This window comes from Colobus angolensis, unplaced genomic scaffold (assembly GCF_000951035.1).
Source record: "Colobus angolensis palliatus isolate OR3802 unplaced genomic scaffold, Cang.pa_1.0 Scaffold80, whole genome shotgun sequence".
Taxonomy (NCBI): Eukaryota; Metazoa; Chordata; class Mammalia; order Primates; family Cercopithecidae; genus Colobus; species Colobus angolensis.
Genome location: NW_012121821.1, coordinates 6168627 through 6196415, shown reverse-complemented (window position 1 = coordinate 6196415; position 27789 = coordinate 6168627). Strand labels below are relative to the sequence as shown.

The following is a 27789-nucleotide window of genomic DNA, read 5'->3' as shown; positions in this document are numbered from 1 at the left end:
GTGGGGCCTGGGGGCGGACGCGCTTCCGCGCCCCCTGGCGCCAGGCGGGGTTCGTCGCAGGTGTCAGGGGCCTGGCCCCAGGTTCCTCCGCGGGCGGTTTCCCTGGGAACAAGGGCGAGCCGGAGCTGCGCTGTTTTCCGGGGCCCGAGAGGCCGCCTCAGGTTGACTTCAGGCATGTGGGGCTCTCCAGGAGGGAGAAAGGCATCTTCGCCGTGAGTTGAGGACTCCTAGAACCAACCTGAGACTCCGCGGCCATATACATCTTACGACGTGTGTGTGTGTGGCGGGGGATGGGAGGGGAGGAATCCTGTAGAACCCAGATCCCATCATTCCAGCAACTGCCAGAGCGTTCGAGAATGTCACGCCTGTACCTGTCTTCTCTCATCTTTTGTGCCAACTGTTTTATCAAACTTCCACCCCACTTTCAGTCTTCCAGGTAGGAAAAATGCAGAAAGAGCCAAGATCCCAAAAATCAGAAAAAATAAAGAGGCAGTCATAGTATGTGTCTCTATGTTTAGCAAAAGAGAAACGTGCGATTTATGTGATACACATATTGAATAGGACCATCATTCTGGGTATTAATCTCATCTATTAGAGGCAGTAAAGAAAAGTAGACTATGTGTATGGCTGTTGGAGTCAGAATTACTGGGTTTGAGCCTGCCACCTGCTAGCTGAGTGACCTTAGGCAAATGAATCTCTATAGCCCCAATTTTCTCATCAGTGAATGAGCATACAAGAACCTGCCTCACTAAGTCATTGAGAGTTTAAATGACTTAATTCATGTAAACACTTTGCGTACTTCATGACACAGAGTGCCTAATGAATATTAGCTATTGTTATTATACCATTATAACTATTATCATGCATCTGTAATCCAGAAACCTGGAAAGTCAGTTTTTCTTATTTTATACCCCATCACCAATATATCACCAAGTCTTATTCATCCTAATTTCTAAATAATTCTTAGATCTATCTTATCTGATATTCATTGCCACTAGAAATGACCTTTCTTACTAATGGACTTCTAACTATTCTCCCTTACACCACGTAGCTGGTCATTCATTCATCAAACATTTTATTGCACTCCATCTGTGTGCTTCCTGTTAGACATAGGGACAGAGAAACCATTACAAAGTCCCCACCATTCACGGACTCAAACACATATAGGGAGACAAGTATGTCAGTAATAGCTACGTGAAATGAATAAATTAAATATACAGCAAACCACTTGGGCTCCCCAGTCTTGCTATACTCACATACAACCTTGTATTTCCATATGCTGTTTCTTTTTATGTCTTGATCTTCTACCTTTTCCTTGCCTTGCTAGTTATTTGTTATTCATTATTTATCCTAGACATCAATTCCCCTGTGAACTCTTCCCTCTTGTTGGCCACTCAGCCCTATCCCAGCCACTCCAGTATGGGCTAAGTGCCCCTACCAGTGCTTCCATAACACTGTATCTCTTTGTAACACTTATCACATAGAGTTATAATTGTAGCTGTATTTCTCCATTTTCCTAGACTGTGAGCTTCTTGAGAGCAGGTACAAGGTCTGACATGCAGTAGGACGGACTCAGTAAATGCAGAAGGAGTGAATGGCATGCATGCAGAGTGCAGTCTTGGTGTGTGAATGTTTAGAGGATAAGTCCTATGATATATTCTACATAAGACCTAAGACATCATGATCTACAGGAAATAGTAAACAGTAACCATATGCCTGCGTCCTATGTTGGTCCATTTACAAATCACCTACCATCCATGAGGCTTTTTGAAATATACTGAAAGATGTTCCTCTTGAGTACTTAACCTGTTAGCACTGTTTGAGAAGAGTGATATAGATTGTTACCTATAATAATACTTCAGTGTTCTTGCAGCACAGAGATCAAGATACATTACAGAATGTTAGACACTCAGAATCTCAGCCTACAAAGTATGTAAAGTGCTGTGAGCATCTTAAGTTTGATAGCTTACCGACATATAAAAAGGACAGCTATTTCACAAAATTTAAAAATGTGAAAGATTTGGACAGGCACGTTGGCTCATGCCTATAATCCTAGCACTTTGGGAGGCCAAGGTGGGCAAATCACTTGCAGTAAGGAATTCAAGACCAGCCTGGCCAATGTGGTGAATCCCCATCTCTACCAAAAAACAAAATATGAAAATTAGCTGTGCAGGGTGGCGCACGCCTATAGTCCCAGCTACTTGGAAGACTGAGGTGGGAGAATCACTTGAACCCAGGAAGCGGGGGTTGCAGTGAGCTGAGATGGCGCCACTGCACTCCAGCCTGGGTGAGTGAGACCTTGTCTCAAAAGAACAAAACAAAAGGCCACGTGCAGTGGCTCACACCTGTAATCACAGCACTTTGGGAGGTTGAGGTGGGCAGATCACCTGAGGTCAGGAGTTCAAAACTAGCCTGGCCAACAGGGTGAAACCCCATCGCTACCAAAAATATAAAAAATTACCGCGAGTGGTGGCCGGAGCCTATAATCCCAGCTACTTGGGAGGCTGAGACAGGAGAATCACTTGAACCTTGAATCACTTGAACTCGGGAGGTAGAGGTTGCCTCGAGCCAATCGCGCCATTGCACTCCAGCCTGGGCGACGAGTGAGACTCCATCTCAAAAAGAAAAAAAGTGAACGATTTTATAGTGTGCTCAAGATTGCCTTTTTCTCTTTATGTTTTTCTCTTTATTTTTTAAAAGTGTAAATTATACAATTAATATCAATTATAACATAAAATTACATTGATTTTTTTTTTTTAATCTTAAGACTTTCTCATTTATACCTTGGGCCAGAAAAAAAGGAGATGAGTGCGAAGATACAGAAATTTTAAGTCGAACAAACCATTCTAAGGTTGTTACCCTTAGTTATAACTTTTATTACTTGTGTGCCTCTGTTTTGTTTTCAGAGTTAAGAAAATGTGTATTTTCATGGTATTTTCCAGTTGCAAACTGACTTCATATTAATGAGTATGTGAGTCTTGTACAAAAAAAAAAATTGATGCAGGTGGAAAGGTAGTTATTCTTCATTTTTGTGGATGGGGAGCTTAGGCCACCAGAGTTAGGGCCCTGGTGTTTGGAATGCAGGTGAATATCTTATAAGTGAATGAAGTGAAAACATATTGAACTTTTGTGTCCAGTAGTATGGCAGACTAGAGACTCTGACTGATTCTCAAACCAAAAGCAACTCGAAGTGCTGAATAAAATACATAAAACATCTTATCAAACATATCAAAGAGCTGGCAAGAATATAAGAAACCCTGAAGGGCACAAACTAGATATAAGTGAGAACTCAGACTGGTAAATAATAACAATGCAAAAATGAAATGGGAAAAAAACACAGTTATGGGAAAAATGTACCAAAAGTAATTAATCTATCATTTCCTTGCCTGCCAAAATAGTTACTGAGTGCCAGTGCTTGTGTTCTTATAAAAACTGACTTTTGCAACTCCTGTACAAAAGCAGAGCAATCTCAAAAGTGTCTGTCATTATATTAATTATGGACAACCCTGTATTTCAGGCCCCCTTTCTGATGTTGGAATAAATGACTGGGGAAAATTGGAAAGCTGAGAGAAAGGGTTGAACAGAGAGCTTAGACTCTGAAAAATATGATTCCCCCCTTCAAAAGAATCACTTTAACAAGCCACATATATATAACAAAACGTTTTGAGAATTGACTTTAGATCCAGTTTATCACACACACAAATTGCCATCCATCAAACAAATATTTATTTGTTGCTTCTCTGTGCCAACCATGTAAATAATTTTCAGTAAGAAGGAAGAGGAGGAGAGATGAGACACAATGAGAGGGCTTCCTGGCCTCCCCTTACTTTTTAATACCAGCTACCAATCTATTACTGAACCAATCTATTACTGAGGCTTCCTTCATCCCTTCCCATAGGTTCTGTGAGAAATCCTGCTGTCGTTAAAATAATTCTCCCTTTTTGCTTTATATAGCTTTGAATGATTCCTATTACTGCCACCAGAAAATTATCCTAAACAATATATTTTCATACAGGGATTGGTTTCTGTAACAGCTACAAAGCTCAAAGTAACAGTAGCTTAAAGGAAATAAAATGTATTACTCTCACATCAGTGTAGGTGACTCTCTAATCAGCAGCTCGTGGGCTCCTTCCATCATGTGGCTTTACCATCCTGAAATGCAGCTTCTACCTTATGATCCGTCATGGCTGCTCAAGCTCCTTACATCCTTTTTCCAGTGAGCATAAAGGAGGTAGGGGCAGAAAGGAACATGCCTCTATTCTAGGCCACTTGCAGAAGTTGTAAACATCACTACACTATACTCTCTTGGTCAAGTGTAGTCTCTATTGGGTAGCCATGGCCCAGCTAAAAATCAATGGTTCTAACACTAATGAAGAAGGGAAGAACATATATTAAAGAGAACTAGCAGTCTCTACTTCATCACCTGAGATGAGACTGAGGATGAGAGAAATGGTGATGGGGTGGAACATACAAATAGAACAAAGGCAGTGCTAGGAAAACATGCAGTGTGTTCAGAGATGGTAAGCAATGCAGCTTAGTTGGCTCATGGAACAAGTGCAGGTGGATAGATAAGCCTGGAAAGATATGCAGGAGCCAGATTGTGGAAAGATCATAAATGCCAGACTGAAGAATAGAGAATTTGATAGAAGAAGGTTTCTGAAAGATTTTTGAGCTGGAGAGTAAAATGATCAAAACAATGCTTTAGGAAGACTTGTGTTGGCAATGCCTAGAATATATTTGAGGAGAGAATGACCACAGGCAAGGAAATTAGACAGGAAGCTACAATGAGATAGTGCCTATACTTCATCAAAACAGAGAAGAGGAAACATTTCAAAAGATGTTGTCTAATGCAGCAAGTGATTAGATGTTCCACACCTCTCTCATGCATGCACACACACACACACAGAGCTTACTTACTCAGCATCCATTATACTTTTTTGAGATCAGTACACTGATGTTACTTGGAGAAGCATCTTTCCACCATATTCAGTTCACATGATTCCGGTGGAACTGAATTCCCCCAACTCCAGGGGTGATTATGTGATGCAGGCTTGACCATTCAGAGAATACTCCTAGTCTCTGTGATGGATTCAGTGATAAGCAAATGACTCAAAAGTCAGTTCTGGGACTTTTGGGTTAACATTGGGAAAAATGAATCTCTCTATATGGATTGCTGAGATCAAATATAAGCCACTGGCAAAAATCTTGCCCCCATTGGAGAATATGCCTAAAAATGGAACTAATATGGAGAAGGCAGATCTGAGATGAAAGAAAACCAAGTGTGAGTCCTAATGACATCATTTTACTTCCTGGATCAACCTGTGACTGAAACCAGAGACCCTGGACTTTTTAGTTACCTGAACCAGTAATTTTCTCTTTGCTTATGCCAGATTATGTTGAGTTTTCTGCCACCAGCAACTGAATATACAGAAATAAAGGTGAGAAAGGAATCAATGAGAATTCCAAGTTTTAAAGAAAGTATTATCTACCTTTGCCATACATAGTATTAATCAGTTTAGCTCTGATCAATTTTATCTGTTCCAAAAAATCCAATCTACATTCAAAGAGAGGGTGTTTGGGGCCAGGCGTGGTGGCTCACATCTGTAATCCCAGCGCTTTGGGAGGCCGAGTTGGGCAGGTCACCTGAGGTCTGGCGTTCAAGACCAGCCTGGCCAACATGGTGAAACCCTGTCTCTACTAAAATTATAAAACTTAGCTGGGCACGGTGATGGGTACATGTAATCCCAGCTACTAGGGAGGCTGAGGCAGGAAAATTGCTTGAACCCGGGAGGTGGAGGTTGCAGTGAACCAAGATTGGGCCACTGCACTCCAGCCTGGGCAACAGAACAAGACTGCGTCTCAAAAAAAACAAAAAAAGAAAAAAGAGAAAGAAACAAAAGGTGTTCGTTATGATTGGAAATGTTCACAGTAATGCCATGAAAACTCTGAAAATAAACAGACTCATAGATGATTGGAGTTAGAAGAGACCTTTAAGTCATCTCCCCTCACCATCTATTTTCACAAATGAGAAAGCCGAGACCCCAGAAGAGGAAGTGATTTTATTCAAGATCACAGAGCTAAAATGTCCCAAAGCTGAGTCTTGAACCCAGGTCTTTGGAATACTAATCTATATATTTCCATTGTATCATCCTGAACTTTAAAACAGGACATCTAAAAAATGTTGTTGAGTACATTCGAAATACATATAACACAAATACAACTTCCCATGAGGCAACTATTTTGAAAAGACTATTTATTTTGAAAGCATGGGAGTGGCAGCAATGTTCACCACATTCTTGTGAGGATAGATGGTCTTCCGCACGGTGTTGCTGTGACTCATGCCATTGTACATTAAGTGAAACCAACCATGCTGTGTTAACCACTAATAACTGGACCTAGATAGATACCTGAGCCAAAAGCAACCCTGTGTGGCTAGATTGAAGATGAGAAAGGTCAAACTTTTGAAGTGGCATGAAGCTCTCCCCAGTAGGGATCCTCCATTCTGTCAAGGGAAATCAACCCAGTCAGTCCCCCTCCCTTTGCAAATATGAATGCTAAGTATGCACACACACGGTGGTCATTCAAGTTCAACTGGTAACCCAAATCAAGATAAACTCTTCTTCATTAGGCTTACTACATCCTCATGATAGAAATACTGGGATCCACATATCCTGTAATACCTAATCTCTATATTTTTGCAATAATTATGCATGAATTCCTTTACTTACTGAGTGTCCTTTACATGCCAGATACTTTTCAGCTACTTGGAAAATGACAGAGAATAAAATAATGTCCCTGCCTTAATAGCTTTTACTTTCTAATGGAAGAGACAGTACAGACGTAAGTATATAACATAATGTCAAGTAATAATATGTGCTATGAAGAAAAATAAAGTAGGACTCATTAATTCATGAGAACTTTATCACATAGCCAAACATGGCTACAAGGGAAGACAGAAAACGTGGTCTGTATGTCAGTAGTCATCTGCCCAGGAAAAAGAACTAGCAGTCTGCCCCAAAAATTAAATTAAATTAAATTAAATTAAAATTTAAAAAGTATGGGTAGAAACAGGGAAGAAGTTACACTTTGATGTATCTAACACATCCACAAATTAACGAACAATTCATCTTTTGTTTAAATTAACCATAAGGTAGTATTTGCCTGGTTATTCACATAAACACATAGATAACTTGTATTTCTTGGGTTACTTTGGGGGAGTCTTGTCTCAGTGTTTGCCCAATTTTGATGCTGTCATTCATCAGTTATTTATTGTGTGTCATTAGTGGGCTAAGTAATATTCAATTAAACAGATGACAGAACATTTCTGAGACAAAAAGAAAAGTTTCTCTATTCTCCAAGGAAAATATCCCTGCCTCAGTACCTCCTCTATTGCTGCATATTTTATCTCAGCCAGTGTTTTTTTTTATTTTTTAAAGCGACAGATAAAATTGTATGTATTTACTGTGTACCCTCAGCCAGTCTTATTTATAAAAACAATATCTACTCTGTTTCCTATACCAAGCGTTCTCACATAAATACCCATGCCCTTGTAAGTCATTCAGTTATTTATTGAGTGGCTACTACGTACAGTATGCAGTTGGTGAACCACTAGCATCAGAATCACCTGAGACGCTTGTTTAACTCAGGCTTCATGAATCAGGAGCTTTAAGAATTAGGCCTGTCTGAAATTTTTCAACAAACATTAGAAGCAATTTTTATGACACTTTAGGAATCAACAGTGAAGAATGCATGGTACAAAGTAAAGCAGAAAATTCTCCAAACTACAATCTAGGTGAGTTAACATAATATATACATAAAACAGTGATTTAAAAAATGTATCCAGAGAGTAAAGATAGCATCCTCTATTCTTCCACCTCTCAGAAATTACTCAGTAACAAGGATAATGACAATAATACAAAATTCATTTTCATTGAAAACAGTAGATACCTGAAACCCTGAACTACAATATATGTGAAATACAGTGAAAGGCAGAAATACTTTGATAAAAAATGTAAATGCCTGCAGACTACAGAAGACATCATCAACATCAACAAAGCACACTTCACGAAAGTTAAGTGACTTACCTTAGAGACAAAACCGACAATCTTTTATTTGAAATAAAAGAATCGGCCGGGCGCGGTGGCTCAAGCCTGTAATCCCAGCACTTTGGGAGGCCGAGACGGGTGGATCACGAGGTCAGGAGATCGAGACCATCTTGGCTAACATGGTGAAACCCTGTCTCTACTAAAAATACAAAAAAAAAAAAAACTAGCCGGGCGAGGTGGCCGGCGCCTGTGGTCCCAACTACTCGGGAGGCTGAGGCAGGAGAATGGCATGAACCCGGGAGGCGGAGGTTGCAGTGAGCTGAGATCCAGCCACTGCACTCCAGCCTGGGCGAGCTACTGCACTCCAGCCTGGGCGACAGAGCAAGACTCCGTCTCAAAAAAAAAAAAAAAAAAAAAAAGAAAGGAATCAAGTATGTGGACAGGCAGCAGTGTCTTCCTTCAACCTGGTTTATTATAAAAGAGAAGGTGATAAGGCACCATTGGAAGAAGAATCATCCAGACATACCACATATGCAGAAGCATTGTGTTGGTGAGGCAAAATGGAAAATATATATATAAACTGCAATGTGAGCAGCCCTGTGATTGCCAATTTCTCTTAGTTAAAAGTAGAAGCCAAAGGAACTCATCTACACAACCTCTGTGTCATAAGCAGAACTCCTACTAGGCTGAAACATGGTCCAGGCCTCTCAGCACAAACCTTCTGCAATTAGCATTTCTTGGAAAACCTCTCCTCCAAACATGATCAAAAAGTAATCAATCAGGGCCGGGCGCGGTGGCTCAAGCCTGTAATCCCAGCACTTTGGGAGGCCGAGACGGGCGGATCACGAGGTCAGGAGATCGAGACCATCCTGATCTACACGGTGAAACCCCGTCTCTACTAAAAAAAAAAAATACAAAAAACTAGCCGGGCGAGATGGCGGGCGCCTGTAGTCCCAGCTTCTCGGGAGGCTGAGGCAGGAGAATGGCGTAAACCCGGGAGGCGGAGCTTACAGTGAGCCGAGATCGCGCCACTGCACTCCAGCCTGGGCGACAGAGCAAGACTCCGTCTCAAAAAAAAAAAAAAAAAAAGTAATAAATCATCCAGGCACGGTGGTGCAGGCCTGTAGTCCCAGCTACTTGGGAGGCTGAGGCAGGGGATCTCTCGAGCCCAGGAGTTCGAGGCTAGCTTGGGCAACATAGTAAGGTTCTCTCTAAATTTTTTTTTATTTTAAAAGTATGTATATAAAAACTATACACATTTTACAAAAATATATGCAAACAAAAAGATACATATTTAATGCATTTGTATGACTGCTTATCCAGGGGAGGATAAGAATAGGAATAAAAAGGAAACCATAAATAAATAAAACTAGCCTTCCATGAATCAATTATGATAATGTGGCATGAACTAATAAGTATGACTAACTCAACTTTCTTAAGTTCCTTCACTGGAAATTTTTTTTAAAAGCAGCAGAACCACAAAAGGAACTTAAATATGAATTGAAAAAGGGAGAGGAAAAAAATAACTATTTTAAAAATGAAGACAAAACACAAACTTGGAATAAACACTTGTTAAGGGAAAAAAAAAAAGCAAAATAAAAAATGTTTTAAGAATCACAAAATACCAGATTGAGAAAAGCAAGTTAAATGAAATGAAAATGAAAAAAAAGGATCAGAGAGAAAATTATGTAAATGGAAAGAAACCAAAGAAATCCAATATGTACATAATCTAACAAAAGAATCTAGAAGTTAGAACAGGAAAAAAAAAAAGCAGATAAACCTTTTGAGACACTTTCAGAAATAAAATACCTAAATCTATAGATTGAAAGAGCATACCATATCCCAAATAAAAAAAGACAAAAATAATCAAACTAAGACCTAGTCTAGCATAGCTACTGGATTTCCAAGATAATGAAAGAATCTTTTGGGCATCTAGAGCAAAATGATCAAGACATCTATAAGAGGGAAAAATTTAAATGTAATTCTAAAGATTTCATACCCAAGGATTTCATACCAGAGTAAATTGTTCAAATAAAAATATAATGAACACTTTTGAACATGCAAGCAGTATGGTTTTCATATTGCCCTTTTTTATAGGATATTCCTAGAGAATGAATTTCAACCACCAAAGAGACGAATTTAGAACTATGGGCAGTGGGAAGAGACTGGTAGCAATCATTAAATCTATTTATCTATAAAAGCAAGTCTAAAATAATGTTGAGAATTATGGTCATAGAACAGAGAGTAACTGTTGTAAGTCTTGATAATATCACAATGAAATAACCAACAAAAGCTGAAAGAGAAAAGAAATAAGGTAAACACTACAAAAATAATACAATTAGGGGGTGAAGAGGCGAGGAACAGGAAACATACTGCTCAACGCTTTCAATAATATATAAAAAATAGTTTCAAAGTTATTAAGATGACCACTGGAACAAAAATGCAAACCTTTCAAGTTCAAAAAACATGCCTCCACAAAGAATATATATACAGGCCATATAGTGAAAAATAAATAAATGCGCACTACAAACAAAGCCTAACAAAAAAACAAAAGATAGGTAAAGTAAAATCAAACATGACATGACTTTCTTTTCAATAAGCGCTGAAAATTTTCGATTAATTTTCTCAACTGGGATATCAGGGCAAATCTCAACCTTGTGCTATATACGTAAGATACAGTGAAAATAAAATGATTTAGAAAGGTGGAAGATAAAAAGATAGGTGAAGGCATACCAAGTAAATTAAAACCAAGATCAAGATTTTATCTCAAAGTTAAATTCAAGGAAAAAGTTTTAAATGAGACAAAGATAGGCACTTTATAAAACATGAGATGCAAAATTAAGATTTCACACTTATGAATATCAATGTACCAAATAACATAGAATTAAAATTTATAAAGTAAAACTACATCAAATTCAAAGAGAAATCCACAGAAAACATGACTAGTTAATTTTATCTCATCCAGAACAGATCAAGTGGTCAAAAAGTAAGTAAGGATATAGAAGACCTAAATAACATAATTAGCAAGGTAGATTGTATATGTACATTTATGTATTTATAAATGTATATAAATATGTGAGTGAAAATAATACATTTTCTTTTCATGTACCATAGACTAGTCACAAACATTGATTAAGTATCTAAAGGTGCTTCAGATAGACCTAAAAATTTTGTCTCTAATGGACAAGGGAAATGCTCATTTATTCTCAGCCCCCTTTATTATTTTTATTTTTTTAATTCAGCTCTTTTTTTGAAAATTTAAGTGAGTACAAAGCGTGAAATAAGGTTGTACACACTCATTTTCACTTTTAACAATTATCAATGAAGTACCAATCTGTTTCATCTATACCTCCAACAACTTCTTGCCATCCTGTATTTTATATTTAGTTTCTTTATTGACTTTATTAAGGTATAATTTACATACCATAAAATTCACTCATTATAAGTATATGAATCAATAATTGTTAGTAAATGTATGTGCAACCACACTACATTCCAGTTTAAGAACATTTCCATTACCCCTAAAAGATCCTTCATGTCCATTTGCAATAATTTTACTCTTAACCCCAGTTCTAGGCAACCACTGGTCTGCTTTCTGTCTATATGTTTGCTTTTTCTCTCAACTCCTTTTAACTACAGCTGGCTTCTCTTTTGTTTCATTTGCATTTTGAACTTCCAGCTTGGAAAAAGAAAAGTTTGAAAACCATTATGACATACACTTACTTAAATAACAATGTAAAAATATATTTTATTTTAAATTTAAGATGTACATCCCATGTGCAAAATATATGGAATGGAATGCTCCAAAGCAGCAATATCCAGTATGTGATCTAACTGATCCTGGTTAGGTGGAACACAGAAACTTTGCAAAGACTATCTCAAAAAGGAATTTGAGAAGTTTGGTCTAAACGTGGATGTTTATTGTATGTGGGGTACAATACATACAATTTTCACTCCCCTACAGTGAAAGAGGGGAGAAATGCTTTAATACTAATTCAAGCATTAAAGTGGTCTGATGCTCCTTGCATCGTTCATTGGGTGTGTTTTTGATTTGATCTTTAAAAGAAAGCTTTTCCTGGTCTAAGAATAGAAATTATCATGGTTGCCAACATTCTTCATGCCTGTACTCCTAACCGTCATCGGTTTGGGCAAAGACAAAACAGCGTATGCAGTCTGGGTTTATTTTAATGCAGTCAGAAGTGTAGGTTATGGGTACTTGTTAAAGAGATGTTTTGAGGTCAAGAACCTTGGGGAATTAAAGAGCTCTCACTGGCCCAACGTATTCAACATTCAGGGGCCCAAGAGATTGTGCTTTCTTGTTGTTCTAATGAAACATCTTGATATACTGAACTTGCAACCACAGGGGAAAGGAAGGGCTTTTGTTTCAAAAAGTAAACATCTCAGGCATAAACCAGGCATACGAGTTGAGCTCAGGTCAACTGCCTTGAGCTTCATGGAATTACAGATTTTGAGGAGTTGCTGTACTATTTTGGTAGAAATAAATTCCAAATTTTAGAAGACATATTCTGATGAACATGAATCATACTTCAAGTTTCTGCAGCTGCTTTTGGTGTGCAAACCCCAAGATGTGTTTGAATTACCAAGTGTCTCCCCTATCTGTGCAGCTTGATTGCAAGAGGAATTTAATTTCACAGACCTGAAAGGGAAACTTGCTATCAAAAAAGACAAAATTTAATTAGAATTTGAGTAGTGGTATATGAATCACAAAATTATCCTAAATTTTATTCTTCCATGAAACTACTGAAATCCAGACTGATGTCAATCATACCATCAGAAACAAAAATTTGGAGTAGAAATTCAGCTATATCTGCTTGTATACAGTCTAGACGGTTCAAGAATTGTTTAGTCACATATACAACTGGATTATCATTGACATAATCAAAATTAATTAACAAGTTTCTGTTTCAGGTAAGTATCTTTCAGGACCAAAAATACTCTGACATCATCCCTGTGTGAAATTATTCTTGCCAGACAAGCAGGAACTTTTGGCCACAAGAAATGGGCATCTGTCCCCATTTCAATGCTAGCAATGCCAGCTTAGGGCCCAGATGATTCAGGTAATTGTAGAAGCTGACCCTGAGGCAAAGAGTTGGAAACAGTGTTAGAAATATCTGAATATTGCTTAGGCTGATATTTTATAAGAAGTAAATGAACAATACATACTCTTAATTGGTCTGTCTCTTGGGGTCCTGAAATTTCCAGCATATTGCAATTATGAGGCTTTTTTTTTCTTTTTTTTCGAGATGGAGTCTCACTCTGTCACCCAGGCTGGAGTGCAGTAGTGCAATCTCAGCTCACTGCAACCTCTGCCTCCTAAATTCAAGCAATTCTCATGCTTCAGCCTCCTGAGTAGCTGGGATTACAGACACCCACCACCATGTCCGGCTAATTTTTTGTATTTTTAGTAGGGACCGGGTTTCACCATGTTGGACCAGGCTGGTCTCAAACTCCTGACCTAAGGTGATCTGCCCACCTCAGCCTCCCAAAGTGCTAGGATTACAGACAGGAGCCACCACTCCCAGCCCAATTATTAGGCTTTGAGTAACATCTAGCCAAGAGATATGAGTCATACCTAGCTTTGGTAGGCTATATGTACATTTTTATTTTTTTTGTTGTTGTTGTTGTTTTTGTTTTGTTTTGTTTTGTTTTGTGACGGAGTCTCGCCCTGTCGCCCAGGCTGGAGTGCAGTGGCGCGATCTCGGCTCACTGCAAGCTCCGCCTCCCGGATTTAGGCCATTCTCCTGCCTCAGCCTCCCGAGTAGCTGGGACTACAGGCGCCCACCACCTCACCCGGCTAGTTTTTTTGTTTTGTATTTTTTAGTAGAGACGGGGTTTCACCATGTTAGCCAGGATGGTCTCCATCTCCTGACCTCGTGATCCGCCCGTCTCATCCTCCCAAAGTGCTGGGATTACAGGCTTGAGCCACCGCACCCGGCCGTACATTTTTATTAACAGAGTTGATTAGGAGAGAATTCAGGCCACATGCTTATAGATTTATTATTATTCCTAAAATGTGAACATTACTATTCTAAAGAGTTGGAGAAGACTTCTGGCGTGAACATGAGTGGTCATATTAGTATTTTCTCTTTTCTATCTTTGAAAATCATTCCGGAGATAAAAGGATAAAAACACAAACCCCACTTTCCAAAATCTGCAAGCCCATTTTTTTTTTCTTTTGCAGAGTATGGCACAAATATACTGCCCAGGTTCTAAAACATGTATAAGAGTTGACAAAATCAGCTGAGGTTGAGCAGAAATTATATAGGAAAAACGCAGAGACCAATCTCAGCTGCAAGAAGGCTCAGCTAGACACTGCAAGCAGAAGTATAACCCCTGAAGGTAAGAGACACATCCTGAGTTACAAAAACATCATCCTTGTTTACAAAAGTGGATGTGGGAATTGGGCAAACTACATGCTGGCAACAAAAGTCCCCTGTACCCAGTTTGATTCAAAAAGACAGTGCAAGTGAGACTACACAAAGAATCACACAGATAAGCCATATTCACAGGAAGCAGTCTGTTCATGTGGCAGCAGAGAAGTGAGTCTGCACTTAGTCAAAAACAGCTTCTTCCTAACCTTGCTGTCATACATACCAGAACTCTTGCAAATAGTTGGTCCAGGAAGACCCAGTTCACTCAATGATAATAAATAGGAAAGGGAAAGAAAGTAGCACATCACCAATACAAAGAAACAATAACAAAATTTTAGAAAAAGGAACAAAATCTAACAGATGAGGAATGCTTTACAAATGAAATGGTAGCTCTGGCAGATGAAATTTTTAGAAATAAGTTTCCCCAAATTAGAGAAAAGAATGAGACCATAACCTCAATAAAAATAAAATTATAAAACATAAATATAGGAATTTGAGGAAGATTTAGAGAGATAGAAGGTGATAAAATGCAACGGAAGAATTTAGAAAAGAAGTAGTAGAAAAAACAAAACCATCACAGAAATAAAGACAAAATTAGAAGAGAAGTGAAAAGAAAAGAAACATAAGGGAAGATAATAAGAATTATAGAGAAAAGAAATGAAAAAAACAAGCAAAATGAAATGAAAATTAGAAAGGATTAGACACAAAATGATATATACAGAAAGCAGGCAAAGGAGGTTTTAAAAAAAAAAAAAAAACAAAAAACTTACAACTAGTGCCCCCAAGGAAAAGATCCAAAATAATGAAACAAACAAATACTTAAAGATATGAAAGATATGATTGAAGAAAACTTTTCTCAATCAAAAAAAAACAGTACACCTCTTTATTGAAAGGATGTAGTATATGCCAGGGACATTCTACCTGACATAATTACTGACTACAATGAAAAGGAAATAATCCTTTGGAGAGGTTACAGATAATCAACCAAATCCTTTGTAGAGGTTGCAGATAATCAAATCACTTATAAAGGGAAGTTCCAGCCTGTCTTTATTTATTTATTTATTTATTTTTGAGACGGAGTCTTGCTCTGTTGCCCAGGCTGAAGTGCAGTGGCCGGATCTCAGCTCACTGCAAGCTCCGCCTCCCGGATTCACGCCATTCTCCTGCCTCAGCCTCCCGAGTAGCTGGGACTACAGACGCCCGCCACCTCGCGTGGCTAGTTTTTTGTATTTTTTAGTAGAGATGGGGTTTCACCGTGTTAGCCAGGATGGTCTCGATCTCCTGACCTCGTAATCCGCCCGTCTCGGCCTCCCAAAGTGCTGGGATTACAGGCTTGAGCCACCGTGCCCGGCCGCCAGCCTGTCTCTAAATCTCCACACAACAACATCCGTTCCAAGAAGACATTAGAGCAATGTTTACAAGATACTCAAGTAGAGAAAGTGGACACAAAGTCTTTATGTCTAGCCAAACTGTATTTCAAGTATAAAAGCTACTGACAGAGTTTAAAATATGCAAAACTCAGCTAGCATTGTTTCTATTAGCCCTTCTTAAAAAAACTACTAAAGATAAACTTTAGGTAACAAAAGATAATTGGCAGAAGGCCAGTAAAAGGACTGCTTGTGAACGTTGTATCATTAACAAATGGTGTCTTTCCTTTGTGCCTTCTGGAATGCATCCATCAGCAGCCAAATCCCCTATATCCTTAGCCTCTTCTCTGAATATTTCATTCACCCTCTTGCTCTAGAAAACCAGCTCTCTCCTGAGGATACGCTTCCCCTGAAGCCATCTTACATAGTGGCTGCTTTTTTTCTTCCACTGTCCTTGTGCATCTGGGCCTACATTGGGGGAAGGCCACCTCTTTACTCCTCATTGCCAGTTTCAGACTTTTCTCACTTGCCTCCCTAAAATTCTCCCAAGTTAAATCACGTGTTATCAAATTAACTCACCCAAAAATGTTCATTTTTGCTGTCATCTATTGACACCTGGGTCAGTCTCTTTCATTTCTCAGTGCTATTAGCTCCCATCTGATAATCTCTCTGTTTAGTCTTAATTCTTAGTGATTTCAACAACTAAGGTAAGTGATCCTTCCAACACCATAGTTTGTCAGTTTTTTTAACTTCTTCACTCAAATGACCTTGTTCTCCACCATACCTCAGTCACTCACCCTATGGTCATGCTCTAGATTGTGTCATTATCAATAACGTAATTATCTTAGTTTCATCATTCTATTCCCTGACATCTCACTTTCTGTCTTTCCAATTTACTCCCTTTGACACCCTGTGAGGGTTAAGACAGAGTGTCAACTTGACTGGATTGAAGGATACAAAGTATTGACCCTGGGTGTGTCTGTGAGGGTTTTGCCAAAGGAAATCAACATTTGAATCAGTGGACTGGGCAAAGCAGACTCACCCTTAATCTGAGTGGGCACCATCTAATCAGCTGCCAGCAAGGCCAGAATATAAGCAGGCAGAAAAATGTGAAAAGACTAGACTGGCCTAGCCTCCCAGCCTACATCTTTCTCCCATGCTGGATGCTTCCTGCTCTCAAACATCAGAGTCCAGGTTCTTCAGTTTGGGAACTTGGACTGGCTCTCCCTGCTCCTCAGCCTACAGATGGCCTCTTGTGGGACCTTGTGATTGTGTGAGTTAATACTTAATAAACTCCTTTATCTATCTATCTATATCTATCTATCGATCAATCGATCTATCTATCTATATTCCATTAGTTCTGTCCCTCTAGAGAACCCTGACTAATACACACCACAATAATCCTTTGAGCCCTAATTAAAGTCAAGGAGGAAAAGTGGCATATATACAAAGTTACTTCTTGCAGCATTGTCCCTGATAGAAACAACCAAATGTACATCTTAAAAGGCTAAGTTAAAAAAATTATTTAAGGGCTGGGTGTGGTGGCTCACACCTGTAATCCCAGCACTTTGGGAGGCCAAGGCAGGTGGATCAGTTGAGGTCAGGAGTTTGAGACCAGCCTGGCCAACATAGTGAAACCTCATCTCTATTAAAAATACAAACATTAGCCAGGTGTGGTGATGGGTGCCTGTAATCTTTGCTACTCGAGAGGCTGAGGCAGTAGAATCACTTGAACCCAGGAGGTGGAGGTTGCAGTGAGGTGAGATTGCACCATTGTGCTCCAGCCTGGGTGACAGAGTGAGATTCTGTCTCAAAAAATATATATATATATATATATATATTTAAGGAAGGGAGCAGTTACTTGAGCTAGGAAACAAAGAAGTATATGGAGAGGGCTGGTTGACAGGAGCTGTCACCTTCAGCTAGGAGGTGCAGCCAGCCTGTGGTGGTGACACAGCAAGGCAGGAACCTTGGAAATAAATACCCACCTCCCTCTTATCACTCTCTCTTGTTTTCTGCCATTGACTCAGAAACTGAATAATAGTTATTAAATTACCTTTTTTAGGTCACTTTGAGAAGATGAGGTATCGAACAGCCACTACTATTAGGCAAGGTACAAGTATCATAACACTAGTGCCATCTGAGAATCCATGTCAACCCTTAGCTAAGGAAGTAGCTCCCAACCTGGGGATCTCTGGGTCCTTGAGGGCTCTTAAAGTAGTTATGGAGCTCATTGAACTATTTTCAACATTTCAAAAAGATATCACATAGCAATTGTACACCCATCCTTGATAAAACAGCACAAGCAACTGAAATGTTATGTTTTCTAGCTTTGAGTTGATGTAATAGGAACTCAATGCCGACCAGAAGTGTGATAGGTGGTTTTATACAACTTTGATTAATAAAGAAAGGAGCATCATTTTAAAGAGAAATTACCCCAAGTGTAGATTCCAAGAATAGGGAAGTTCTAGGTCTTTCTCAATTTTAGACAGTCACTGAATCTAGGAGGTACTGTTTATAATTTATAAAATTGTTCCACCACTAAAAGTCACAAAATATATTCCATTATTAGGCTATCATAGCTAAAAGATATATATTGCTATTTGTTTACCTAAAATTATTGACTATGTGATAAATAATCAACAGTGTAACATGTTTACGTTAAAAACATTAAATTATATCTGTAAAATAGAAACATATTGTTCTGGTTCTAAATTTAGTGGTCAAATTAGATTTTTTTTAAGAGTCTGGAAGCACTCTTTGGTTCACTCAACATTACTAGTCAAGCACCTTTCGGGGCTGGATTGCATAGAATTTTGTCCTATTTGGTCTGATCAATTTTTAAACAGTTTCATGCAGAATTTGCCTTTTGTTTTATAGCAAAGTCTATGTTATTAGGCTTCTCTGATAAATAAATCAAAAGGGTACTGGAAGAAAGAATATTTTGTATTCTGTAAGACAATTACTATCTCAAGGGGTTAGTTGACTTTTAAAATAAAGTAACAGGGTTCATTAAAGTCAGGAAAATTTGTAGATTTCAGAAATACTATAGTCAAATATTTTAGGGTAATTGGGGAAAGGGTACCAGAGTGATCTTCAGAGGCTTAGCAGTGACTTGGAGACAGACAAGGAAGAGCTGCCTAGAAAATTGAAAAAGCAGATGGAATTCCTGTTCCTTCCCATAAGGGATCATTAAGTTAAAAACTGTCAAGATGTCAAAGCATTAGCAAGATTAAAAACAAAAGATAAAAGGTTCTCCTCCAAAACAAGCCTGAAAACTGAGGTGCTTTTGATGTGAAAGACATGTAAAATTTCCCATGTGGTGGTGGTTTTCTTATCAATGAACACTTGAAACCCCTTGTCAGGGAATGCAGTGTGACCTGTCTCCCAGGGTCTCACCTTTTAGCCATTGCCTGACTAATTTCATCTGCCTCCACCATAGGGCTCACAAAACCAGGCTGGGCAAAGTTTGATCCATAGAATTCTATTTTTCTATCCGTTCAAGACACTTATTCGCTAACAAAGTAACTCAAATGGAAAAGCTTTGGTAATATGCAAAAATAAAAAATAATCTCCTCTCAGGGTTCGGAGCCTCCTGGGAGAGAAGCATACCTTATCAATGTCACAGACCTCCATTTGAAAAGCTAGCAGATCCCAGTCAGGGGCATAAGCTCAACTGCCAGAGCCAGGGCAAAGTGCAATGGGCCATCATTAATGCAATCACAAGCATCAGATCGGTAAAGCTCCAGACAGGCATGGTGACTGATTTTAAATAAGATCTTTCTTTTCAAATGATTCTTGTATGTTAAAGCTGTCCTCCCCAAAGACTCGTACAATAATGTAAAACTTGGGGGACAACCTGAATGTCCATCAGTAGGGAAATGGCAGAATAAATTACAGCATATCCATTCTCTTGAGTCTTAGGCATTTGTTAAAAAGGGTAAGTTTGATCTCAAAATACTAACATAAAAAAATGGAGCTTTTCACAAATAAATAGGACAGGAAAATACGATTCAATTTTGCAAAACAAGTGTATTGGATGCAATCTTTGTGCACCTCCTCAGATTTTCTCTACTGCCTCTCTTTTTCTGAAAGTAATCTCCACACCCCTGTTGCACCCCTACCACAACCACTGCCTTTAGTGGGCTCCCAGGGCTGGCCAGAGTTCGAATTGGAATGCTGAGCCTGCATGGCCCTTAGTCCTGACATACTGAGCCCTATCAGCATTGGGTTGTCACTCTTTTTCTAGGTTTAGATGAAATGCCACCTTATGGAGCGAGTGGGGTGGGGGGCCAGGATTGGCTTCCTGAGTGTCTGCCAAGGGCTAGACATACAGGAAATCATCTTTTTAGGGGGTGAAATTTGGCCCATGGGATATGAGAGGCAAGAGGGTACCAAGGAGAAAAAAAATCCCTCCCTTTTCTTCCTGCAGTGAGCTACTCTGAAGTGTGGTTTCTTGCAGCTTTTCCAGAGGTGTCCTGCATGCGGAGTGGACATGCCTGCTAAGCATCTGCTATGTCTTTGCCAGGCCCCTTGTGAAATGGTGCTCTTAAGACTTCTCAACAGAGTATGACCAAAGAATTAAGGTTGGTGGTGGAAATAGCAGTTACAAGTGAGAGCTATCATTCTGTGACCTAGATCAAGGCCTTGTATCCAAAACTTGGGCTAAGCGTCCTTTTAAGTAGCTCCGGAACTGCAATAACAAAACTTGTCCAACTTTAAATTACAGGCATGAATGGAGAACACAGGTGACAAAGGCAAATGAGATTTACTTTTGCAATAAGAATTATCCTGATACTTTTTTCCAGGAAATGTTCTAAGTGCTGGGAATTCAGCAGTGAAGAAAGGGGACAAAAGTCCTCACCCACATGGAGTTTATTTTCTAGAACTGGAGGGGAGTGGATTGGGAGAACAGTAACCAAGGGTATCAAAAATTCATTTTAGCCCTTAGTTTCCTAGCAAAGCCAGCTCTGAAAAAAAACTTGTCAAAGCAAGAATTCTGTTATTTCCTTCCCTGGGGCTAAAAGTCTTTTGCATCATGTTTAGCAGCTTTCCCACTTCCACCCCTCCCAAAGACTTACTCTGGGCTGTGTGTTTGGAGCCTCCTGGGAGAGAAGCATACCTTATCAATGTCACAGACCTCCATTTGAAAAGCTAGCAGATCCCAGTCAGGGGCATAAGCTAACTGCCAGAGCCAGGGCAAAGTGCAATGGGCCATCATTAATGCAGTCACAAGCATCATGTGGTGGTGTGTGTGTTGCTCATTGTGTTTCAAGGTTGTTAGCTCAGCTAATGTGTTTTTTATTTTAATAACTTCATAATACTAATAGTCTCTGATATTTGCAGGGTGCTTTTGTATTTACAGAGCATTTTCACATATAGTAACCATTTTATTCATACTCCAACTCCCATGATACAGTCAGAACAGGTTTTATTTTCCTCTTTTTGCTACTGAAAAGATTGATGTCTGAGAAGTTACATCCTTTGCCCAGGGTCATCCAGCTAGGAAGAGTAGAGTCAATATGAGGATCCTTCTAACTTCTTAATAGTATTATTGCCTCTATACTTTTGGGGCTGTTTCTCTCCAGATAGAATTTTAACTATTTTGATCACATTTAATTATAATAACACTGTGGGTAAAAATGTGGAGCTCCAGAGTGGGCTAGTGGAAAAGAACACCTGGGGCAGGTGTGTCTTTGGTATCTTAAATAAATTAGATAGATTTAGCTGGGCGTGGTGGCTCACGCCTGTAATCCTAGCACTTTGGGAGGCCGAGGTGGGCGGGTCACGAGGTCAGGAGATCAAGACCATCCTGGTTAACACAGTGAAATCCCGTCTCTACTAAAGATACAAAAAAAGTAAAAATTTGCTGGGCATGGTGGCCGGCCCTGCACTCCAGCCTGGGTGACGGAGTTCTTTTCCACCTTCAGGTAGAGCCAATGCTGTCAGAATCACTTTCAAGTAATAGATATATGACTGATTAGACTAAGTAATATAGCCGTGGGCCAGTGTTTATAGGCAACTAGGGCACTTCTGGTACAGCTGCAGTTCTTTCTGTCTGCGTGCTGGCTGTCAGGAGCCAGCTGTCCCCACCCTGGCCCCCTTCACCCCCACTCCAGATTCAGCATCCAGATCATACGATTTGCTCCTCCCCTTCCCCCCATGTCTGATATTGCTAGGGTGACCGTGTAACTATTTTGCGGGAGAAAAAGGAGAGAAAAAGGAGGCGCTATTAAATAATTACACCAGGACAACAGGTGTAAACCAGTACTCTACATTTCACCACCGAACAAGGGGTGAAAACTTTAAAAATAATAATACTAATGATAACTGATTACCAAAGAAGTCCTGAAAAGTTGCATGTTACGTAAATGAAATTTCAAATATATAGGAAAGCTAGCTAATTAAGGAAATTCTTAACTATAAATTCTTTGGAAACATAAGAAAAAAGTTTCACAAAACACTTTATTATCTTTTACGTAAGGCTGTAAAGTTTAAATTTTCTATAACAGTTTCTTAATACATGCAATATATATTGGCTGCTGCTACACATAGTCGAATATTTAATTCTCACAGAAAGTCTGTGGAATGGTATGCCTTGTTAAGATATCATGCTAGAACAGATACTACTGCCCACCCTACCAACAAAATCTTTATTCGTATCATTTGCTTTGTTTTTTAATACTGTAAAATAATACATGCTCATTATAAAAAATTAGAAAAATATAGAAAAGTGGAAAACAAAATAAATCACCCTTAATCATCACCTCACCAATAACCATTAGTAACTTTCTGATGTGTTTTTTCAAATGTTTATATTTGGACAACTATTTTTGACTTAGCTGTGGTCGTACTATATTTACTATCCTGCTTTTCGCTTAAATTATATTACACATATTTTGCCATGCCATTATGAATTATTTATAAGCCTAATTTAAAATACCTGCACAGTAATCTATTATGTGGGGAACATCTTGTTTACTTAACTTATCCCAGTTTGTAGGGCATTTGGGTTGTTTCCAATTTCTTATTATAAATAATGCCACAATGAAGACTTCATACTAAAAGCTCATTTGGTAGTTCATGTTATTTCTTGAAGCTAGATTTCAGAAACTGAAATTATCTTAAAGTAAGTGAACATATTTAAGGTTCTTGTTACATATTTAAAATTGCCTTCCAACAGGTTTTTCTTCAGTTTACATACACATCAAAAATAAATATGACTCTCACCAGCACTGAATATTTTCATATATGAAACATACGGTTTTTGTTTTGCATTTCTTTGATTTCTACAGAGGCCTAGCATTTGCCCATATACTGACTAACCTAATTGCATTTTCTATATTTTTGTTCATATTATTTGTACACCAGAGTTGTTACTAAAAGTACGAATTCTAAATATCTATAAAATTACCTTAAAGAGTTCATGTTTTGACTTAATAAAAATTACAAGATCTGGCCAGGCGCAGTGGCTCACACCTGTAATCCCAGTACTTTTGGGAGGCGGAGGCAGTTGGATCACCTGAGGTCAGGACCAGTCTGGCCAACATGATGAAACCCTATCTCTACTGAAAATACAAAAATTAGCCAGGCGTGGTGGTGTGTGCCTGCAATCACAGCTCTTCGGGAGGCTGAGGCAGAAGAATCACTTGAACCCGGAAAGCAGAGGTTGCAGTGAGCCAGAATCATGCCACTGCACTCTAGCCTGGGTAACAGAGCTAGACTCCATCTCAAAAAAAAAAAAAAAAGATTACAAGATCTAACAATAATTGTTACATGGATTAAGGAATGAGAAAAATACAGTTTTCCACATGACATTAATTTCCATCCTCATTGAGAATTGGTGGAACCCTGAGTCTTGGAGGCATCCAAGGCAATGTTCTTAGTCCCAGTCAGAGGGGGTCATATTCTGTATTCATAGTCTAAGTTTCCTGATTGCCTTCCTCTATGTTTTAATGTTTAGCTATTTCATGCCTCCTCTTGTAGAAGCTGAAGCAGATATTATTGCCATCTTAACAGGTAAGAAAATAAGGGTTCAGACAGGTGTGTGACTTACACAAGGTCACACAGCTGGTAAAGAGTAGAACCCTTTCTGATTAAAAAACCTCACGTTTATTCCACTGATACTCCACCTGAAGTCAGATGTTTAAGAACATTCAGGAAAAAGAGGAAGAAAGGGACCTGAAAAATTTATTAAAATAGCAGCCATTAAGGACTAGAGGTGCCTTAGCCAGACTGTACTGAGCATTAGCAAGATAAAAAGCATTCATTTCATATGGTCCAGGTTTTACTTTTCAATTTGTATAAAAATTCCTACTTATCCACAGGTGGCTCTTTTAAGTATTATCTTACCAGAGAGGGAGTAGAGCACAGTGGATGAGTGTAGGCTCTGAAATCCATCTGCCTGAATTTTTAATCCTAGCTTTGCCATTTTGCTACCTGTTGTAACCCAGGAACATTACTCAAATGCTCTGTGCCCTCAGTTTCCTAAACAGTACAGAGAAAAAGTATAGTAGTAATAGTACTTACCATATAGAGTTGTAGGGAAGAGTACATGAGTTAATACACGTAAAACACATGACATGGTGCCTAGCCTGTGGAAATATGCAAGTAATGTTAGTTGTTGTTGCTGTCATTATACCATTATATGTATTGATTCATTTAACCTCATGACAACCCTATGATCCTGTGACAACCCTACTGTGATCCCCCTTTGACTAATGAGAAAACAGAAGTTACACTAATTCTAAAAACGTAGCATAAGACACTATTCAAACCTAAAAGAGAATCTCTGACTGTAAGTGTGAACTAGATTTGAAAAGCACAATACATCAACGAAATATAAAAAGTTAAGGGAAATAAGTTACATTTTGCATCAAAAACAAATTAAGTAACATGAGATGCTAACATAAAACTTTTTTGTCAGCACTGGATGTGCAAGAAATATTGTAGAGATTTTTAAATGTTTTTATTTGTATCATGAAGAATCCTTAGAAAAAAACTGTCTAACCCAGAAGTGTAGCAGGGATGCTGACAGATGTTACAGCCATCCTCCTTTGTACTGTTTAAATACCATGGATTCTATTCTTGATAGACTTGAATACTTGATTTCAGATGTCTCTGACTCATATTTGTAAATAATTAATACATATATTAAAAACATATTTTATGCATCAACACATACTTTCATTTTGAATGTAAAGTGCACACACCCCAAACATTTTCTTTAAAAAAATCAATATTTATTGAGAATAACCATGAATCAAAATTCTACTAGAAATCAACATAACTAAAATAGTTGTATGAGTACTGTCCTTAAGAAATAAGAATTTGGGAGAAATAGTTACACTCACCTTCTTCCTCTAATTCCCAGATACAGGAAAAGACCTTAACTGAGGGATGGTTTCCTGCTGTGTCCTCGGAACCCCAGGGCCTGGCTCACAGAGACAAGTAAGCAGTGGCTGAAGATTGTTGCATATGTGAAGACCTAGAATTTACCAATGAATGACAATTTGAATGAGAAGCTTAGAAAAAGAGAAAATGGCGGTCAGCAAGGGAAGAAGAAAAATAAAGACATGGGAAAAAATGAGAGGAATGAATATTGGCAGAGGACCAAATGGCATCAAACTCACAGCAGATAGGTTAGATTCATCTATTTCAAGAGGAAATTATTTCTAGCATGAAGAAAAGACAAATATTTAAGATGATGAATATCTCAACTACACTAATTTGATCTTTGACTCAAATTATATGAATGTATTAAATTATCACCTATACCCTGAAACTATGCACGTCTATTATGTATCAATAACTAATTGTTTAAAAAAAAAAGAAATGGTAGAACTGAAAAACTCTAAATAAAGAAATTTAAAAAGAAAATCAAGTTACTGAAGAGATCCCTGGGATGTGACGGAAACAAATAAAATGGCTTATTTCTAAGGGCACTCAACTATTGTGTAAGTCTGAGCTGAAAGGTATAAAGTACAATATGGCAAATAATAATAACTGCAAAAATAAGCTTCTTAGATAACCTATTGCTTTGTGGTTATAATAATTATACACTCCACTGGATAGCAAGCAATCTACTTATCTACATGTAGAAGTTTGACTTGAAGTTTCTCCTATTTTTCATCTACTGGAGTAACTCAATTACTAGGGCATCTACATTTGCAAATCTGCAAAGTGAATGTTGTCATCCAATAGCCTTGCCACATGTATCCTGAGTACTTTTTACATTCTTTAGCTTCCTAGATTCACTTCAGCCATCCTAGAAATTATTGAGCTTCAAATTAGATTAAGTCTCCCTGAGAAGTGAAATAAATATTGCATGGAGAGAAGGAGAGAAGATTCAGATGGGTGGGGATGAAGAACCAGCCATGTGAAGGGAGCACATTTGCTAATAAACCTCACAGAGGATGACCTGAGTACACAATGCAGTTTCATACTTTTGTCTTAATGCTGCTCATTGTAGCCAACTATGATCTCTGCCTGCCTGACAATGGTTTGTCTATATGTCTGTTCCCCCACCTAGACCTGGAATTCCTTGAAAGCAGAACCTAGTCTTCATCTGTGTATCCCTAGCTCCTAGCATCAGGACTGACACAAAGCTGTTACTCAGTATCTTTTTGTTGAATAAAGGAAGCAAAGACTCAAATACATTTTTTTCATTTTTGTGACCTTATGAAACTTTTGGCCTCCTGAAACTTTTTGACTTATGAAACTTTCTTAAGGGCTATGAAGTAAGGTTGAATGCATTGATTTGTGTTCAAAAATCCCTTCAGCTCCTGTGTTAGTCAATGGAAATTTATATAATCTGATTACTTATTACATCATCAAACCTCCAGAGTTGGGCACAGACTGGAGGGTGAACCCACCAATTAAAAGAGACAGAGGGATACATGAGTGTTCACACACGTGATAAATTAACATAAATTACTTTAAAGGTTATTTAAAATTTACATGTCATGGCCGGGCGCGGTGGCTCAAGCCTGTAATCCCAGCACTTTGGGAGGCCGAGACGGGCGGATCACGAGGTCAGGCGATCGAGACCATCCTGGCTAACACGGTGAAACCCCGTCTCTACTAAAAATACAAAAAAACTAGCCGGGCGTGGTGGCGGGCGCCTGTAGTCCCAGCTACTGGGGAGGCTGAGGCAGGAGAATGGCGTAAACCCGGGAGGTGGAGCTTGCAGTGAGCTGAGATCCGGCCACTGCACTCTAGCCCGGGCGACAGAGCAAGACTCCGTCTCAAAAAAAAAAATAAATAAAAATAAATAAATAAATAAAATTTACATGTCTTGGAGTTAACCCTAAAGTAGTAGTTCTTAATTTAGGGCTCATGGATCTTTAGCAAGTCCAAGGATGAATCTTAGGGGGCATGTTTATGAACCACAAAAACAAACATCAAAGACAAAATGAGTTATATCAAGACGTATGTTTTGGAAGGGAGGTGATCTACAGCTGTCATTAGATTATTGAAGGAGCCTATGATCCAAAAATAATATAATTCATAACTTCAAACAGATATTTGCGGAGTATGACAAGAAATATGCACAAGGATGTTCATCATGGCATAAAAAGAGTGGAAAATTGGAAGTAATCCAAATGGATTTCAAAAAAGGAGTGTTGAGCACATAAATAAAACACATGTGATATGCTGCATACGGATTTCACATTGTTGAGGGAAAGGGCAGAGGGAAAGGGCAAGTTATTGCACAGCATGTGTAGTATGGTCTTATTTATGGAATTAGTATGCATGTGTATCTAGGCAGAGAATGTGTCTAGGCAAAGAAAGACAGTCACCAAATGTTAACAGTTATTGTTGATTGTTCGAATTTGGGATGTTTTTGTCCTTCCTTTTATACTTTCTAATTTGTTTGAATTTTTAGTGAGCATGTTGTTATTTTAACAAAATAATAGTATTTTAAAGAATTGGAGGGATAATTATAGAGAAATGTAAGGAAGGCAGAGTCATAATTGGCAAGTA

At 38.6% G+C, this 27789-nt stretch overlaps 1 long non-coding RNA gene across 1 annotated transcript; it reads left to right on the top strand.

Annotated features, from left to right (window-relative positions):
- Positions 1–146: 146 nt before the first annotated feature.
- Positions 147–27460, top strand: LOC105502678. The gene is made up of 5 exons (XR_001000381.1): positions 147–436; positions 7941–8070; positions 14248–14405; positions 25178–26763; positions 27096–27460. It is a non-coding gene; the product is annotated as an uncharacterized LOC105502678 (long non-coding RNA).
- The last annotated feature ends 329 nt before the right edge of the window (positions 27461–27789 follow it).